Raw genomic sequence first — 5,573 nt, forward strand, 5'->3', positions numbered from 1 at the left:
GCAAGCCCATTTCTCGTTAACTTTTTCTGAGAGCAATTAGCTAACGAGAGCTCTGAGCGCTTCCTTCGGGATTTTTCTTCTATTTTTCCGCACGTGTTTTCGATTTTTTCGACATTTTAGTTTTTCACGGTCTTTCTTAGCTTTTTGAAAAAAAATATATTCTTTTTTACATTTCGCGAGAGTCACTATTTTACTTTCGTGAGAGGCACGATTTTTGTTTCACGAGAGTCACGGCCATGCCTCTCGGAAACAGAAAAAAAACATGTTTTCTGTTTTTTCCTTTCGCGAGAGTCACGGTTTTACTTCCACAAGAGGCACGGGTGTGCTTTCGCGAGAGTCACGGCTGTGCCTCTCGGAAACAAAAAAAACGCGTTTTCTGTTTTTTCTTTCTTTCGCGAGAGCCACGGTTTTGCTTCCACGAGAGGCACGATTGTGCTTTAGCGATAGTCACGGCCGTGCCTCTCGGAAACGAAAAAAATATGGTTTTTTTCCGCAAGAGTCACGGTTTTGCTTCCGCAAGAGTCACGATTGTACTTTCGTGAGAGTCACGACCGTGCCTCTCAAAAACGAAAAAAACGCGTTTTTTTCCTTTCGCGAGTCACGGTTTTGCTTCCGCGAGAGGAATGGTTGTGCTTTCGCGAGAGTCACGGCCGTGCCTCTCGAAAATGAAAAAAACGTGTTTTCTGTTTTTTTCCTTTCGCGAGAGTCATGGTTTTGCTTCCGCGAGAGGCACGTTTGTGCTTTCGCGAGAGTCACGGTCATGCCTCCTCGGAAAAGAAAACCACGAGAGTCACGGTTTTGCTTCGGTGAGAGGCACGGTTGTGATTTCGTGAGAGGCATGGGCATGCCTCTTACCGAAAGGGAAAAACACGTGCTCCTGGTTCCGTTTTTCGTTCGATTTTTTCGTGAAACAAAGTTCGTCAAAACTTATCAACACGGGGTCTAATTTTGAAGATCTCGACGCGAGGAATCCAACGGTGAAAGCGGTTTGAGATTCGGACGCACGGTTTGAGAGATAAAACGTTTTGAATAAACAGATGTACGAAAAAAAAGAAAACTCTCAGGTTGCGACATGTAACGCGTTGCATGTGCGCCACTTATCATGGTCAGGGAAGATAGAATGATCTTTGCAACGAGTACTCAACTAGTGATTTCGACTTTTTTCAAAGGAAGCGCAACAACCACCAGGGCATCTCAAGCGCTTGTCCACAAGTGCCCGAGGGCTCTACAGCCTTCTCAAATTCATTTGATGAACTTTTCTCAAATTTGAATGAATTCTTCATGAACTTTTCAATTTGGATGATTTTTTTCTCAAAATCAATGATTTTTTCTGGAATTTGATGAACTTTTTTAAAATTTGACGACCTTTTTTCAAGTCAATGAAGTTTTTTCAAGTTCAAGAATTTTTTCTCAAATTTCATGAACATATTTGAATTCATGATTTTTTTTATTTTTTTTGGCATTTTTTCTCTTTTTAAAATGCGATCGAGTGAGGCAGGAGGAATAAAATGCGCTCGCATCTACTCCCTCCGTTCCAAATTACTCGTCGAAGAAATGAATGTATCTAGAATAAAAATACATCTAGATATATCCATACCTACGACAAGTAATTTGAAACGGAGAGAACATGCGCTGGCTCACATGAATATGAGGAGCCCTCGACGTCAGCTAGTCTCGTTCATTTTCCCTCAAAAAAAAGCTAGTCTCGCTCGTTCGGAAGAAATAAAGGGGAATTCTTAATTGAACTTCAGATTCATTAGGAAAAATATATTTTTAAATGCTCATATATATGCATATACATTCATCATTATGAACGGACGCACGCATATCCTATCCTTACAATCATATTTAAGAGACCGAACCGACATATCATCTTGAAAATGATGATGCTTGTACATACGCATATACACTCACCATTATAAACAGACGCACATACATCCTATCCTTACAATCACATCCGAGAGAGTAAAGGCACATTACCGAAAGGCTTGAAATAAATTCAGAAAAATGCAATCACCAATGTAAAGTCTAAGACTTAAACCCTGATTGATTAGGGATACCACTATTCACCTAACCATCCAACCACAAACTTATTCGCCGAAGCCTTTTCTTTCAAACCATGGAATAAACCAAACCCTATTTTGGCGTGTTGTGTATGTACTTGTAGAAACAGTTCCAATCAACGAAGGAGAAAAAGACCAGGAATGACACCGTTGCCACTAAGGGTCCTTTTGGGACTGCTCCGCTTCACCGATATCAGTTTCATTCTATCAAATTTAGTTTGGAGTAAGTTTCATTTGAGTTATAGTTCTACCAAAGAGCACTTTGGCTCAGTTCTTTTGACCGATTCTTCTAGAATCTTGAGAATCGACCCTCCACCCAGTTTCTTCCAGAATCTTGTATCCATATCTTTTTTACAATCCTAGTTGTTCACATCCTAACTAGTTAGGATTGTAAAAAATATGGGTTCAAGATTCTGAAAAAAGCTGGGTGAAGGGTCGATTCTCAATATTATGATTGAATCGACCAAAAGAACCGGGCCTTTATCATATTTGGCTTCCAACTCAATTAGGGATAGGAGACGCTTAGATAGATGCTTATAAAGAGAGAAAAGTAAATATGATAAGGCTGAGAAAATATCTAAGCGCTCTTTGCTTCTATTTCCTCTGTTTCAAATTACTTGTCGCAGAAATGGATGTATCTAGAACTAAAATACATTTAGATACATCCATACCTGCGATAAATAATTTGAAATGGAAGGAATAGATGCTAACGGCACGTGCTAAGTACGAAACTACTTCACGGACGACATGTGGTTGCACGATCCTGGGCCGATGCCTACTCCAACAACTTCCTGTACATTAGCGTTTTAAATGGATGCTGCGATATGGAGTGTCGTGCTGAAATCGTCCGCAATCGTCGTCTGTGTAGCAGTGCTCTGCTAAGTACGGACTAAACGACGTGTACGCTAAACTGTACTACCTCCGTCCGGGTTTATTGGTCCTCATTGTATTTCGTGCCAAATTTTGATCATAGATTAAATTAACAAAATGTTCACGCATGTCACCAAACATTGTATTTTTGAAAACTATGTTCAAATACGAATCCAATGAGATAATTTTTCTTGACATGCATTAACAATTTGTTAGTTAAATCTTTAGTCAAAATTTGGCACAAACTACAAAGAGGACCTATAAACCAGGACGGAGGTAGTACTAGTCGCTAGCTGCATCCAAGCGCCTGCTGCTTTTTTGTGCGCCTATGCCAGGCCTGGCTGGGGATTAAATACCTTGGCTGTTTATCGGCCAAAATACGATTCCTAGCCTCGTGCACTAGCGCTCAGAGTTGGAGATGCCCTTACAGGAAAGGGATGTGTAAGTATTTTTTATCTCCCATTATAACGCACTGACATATACTCCCTCCGTTCGGAATTATTTGTCTCGGATATAAATGTATTTAAAACTAAAATACATCTAGATACATCTATTTCTACGGCAAATAATTCCAAACGAAGGGAGTACTTACTAATGAAAGAAGAATAAACATTTTCTAAGTATGTGTAATGTATAGTACGTAGTACTTCATAAACACCGGTCTTGGTGAAGTCCAAGCTACCTGCGGCGTGCCTGGCAGCTTCTTGTAGTACAAAACATGTCCAGCATCCATACCCCTACCTGTCTGTCACACGATGCTATGCTAGTAGGGCAGGCAAGCACGCTCCTGGACGCCTTTGGTCGAAATCAGCAACAGCCGCAGCTTGCCTGACTAGATCGCTGGACCATGCGTGTTGGCAGGCGGGCTAGAATAGATGATCCAGACTCGAGCATGCGTACAGTCCGTCCATCGATTCGAGGCCACATGCATGTCTGCGACCGTAAGTCGTTCTTAACCGCGCAGCGGGATACATCTGTAATGCTGGTCACAATGGGCAGGAATTTAAGAGTAACATCACACACTTCAATACAATTTTGCTTATATGGTACATATTTAATGAAGAAAGAGCTGCTTATGGTAACTAGCTAAGTTACCGGAACATCACACACTTCAAAAAATAATAAGTTTATGACCTAATAAATACATCGTTGCATGACACTACATACATGTTTCTACCCATTATGAAAGTAGTAATATAGTTTAGGAAAGTGTGTAGGTTACTAGCTTATGTTCCTGCTCATTGTGACCAGCCTGATGATTTGGACGGTTCGGTTAGGCCATCTTTCAACACTCAATCCATGAGCCTTTTTATCAGGTGACAGCGACATAATCATGCCACCGACCAGCAGCCATGAGGGAGGCTGTTAACCACCTTTGGTTACAGAAAGTCCATGCATTCGGTAGCTTCTGCTGTCCGGCCCAGTACCAGATGATGTTCCTTCAAAGAGTAGTTAATGGTACACGGAAAGCCTCATCACTGCAACCGCATGCTCTGCTTAAAGCAATGTTTCATTTGCTCAGCATTCATTTCAAGATCTCGCACTCACTCAGATCTTTACGTAAGTACTCCTCTGTCAAGTGTCTAAAAAAGGTCTTATATTAGTTCGCAGAGAGTAGTAATTTTTGTGTAACTCTGGGTCAATTCTTGGTCTACATAACCATAATTAAGAGCGACTCTATCTTCATAATATGTATGGAGCGCACTCCATAATATTTTGGAGGCTGCGGAGGTGACGTGCAAATATCAAATCGATATAAATGTAACACATCGTCACACAGTGTTATGGACAGAAAAAAGAGAAAAACAATACTAAAAAACATACCATGACGTGTGTGGCGATGTTTTTCTTAGTCAAACAGTGCACAAAGGGCACCCCATAAATTTCTTGGTGGGTGGTAGCATCTCCCCGAGATTGCTAGTCTCATCCTCAGTAAGCATCTTCATTTTTTGAGAGAAATATGCAGAGTCGAATGGATCAATCTCACTAGGTCCGTTGATATACAAAATTCTTAACCAAGGGACCACCTCCTTCAAGAAAAAGTATATACACTCTCCCCCAATGAGCTCATTCTTTGTAATGAACTTCTCCCATCCATCGCCACATACGAGGGTCCTTTCCTATTCTTTATACACTTCAACTTCGAATGACCGGTCCTCATCATCCTCAAATAGCACAGCGTCACCTGTTGCATCGTTAAACTCTACCCTTACGTTGCATGCGATACACTATGCGACAGTACAGAAAAATGTAGTAAATAATTACTAGTAAAGACACTAAAAGAAATACATAAATGGTAACAATTGTATGCTAAAGTTAAAGATTGTTACCGTTGATTCTTCGAATCCCTTTGATACGTCTCCAACATATCTATAATTTTTTATTGATTCAGCCTATCGTATTATCAATCTTAGATACTTTATATGCAATTTATACTATTTTTCGGAACTAACCTATTAATTCAGTGCCCACTGCCAGTTTCTGTTTTTGCCTATTTTATTGTTTCACAGAAAAATAGTACCAAAGGAACTGTAAACACGAGAAAACTTTACGGTGATTCTTTCTGGACCAGAAGGGACGCTAGAAGCTTCGGCGGAGGCCAGAAGACGTACGGGAGAGCCACAAGCTCACACGCGGTGC

The sequence above is a fragment of the Triticum aestivum genome, chromosome 7A (assembly GCF_018294505.1).
Source record: "Triticum aestivum cultivar Chinese Spring chromosome 7A, IWGSC CS RefSeq v2.1, whole genome shotgun sequence".
Taxonomy (NCBI): domain Eukaryota; kingdom Viridiplantae; phylum Streptophyta; class Magnoliopsida; order Poales; family Poaceae; genus Triticum; species Triticum aestivum.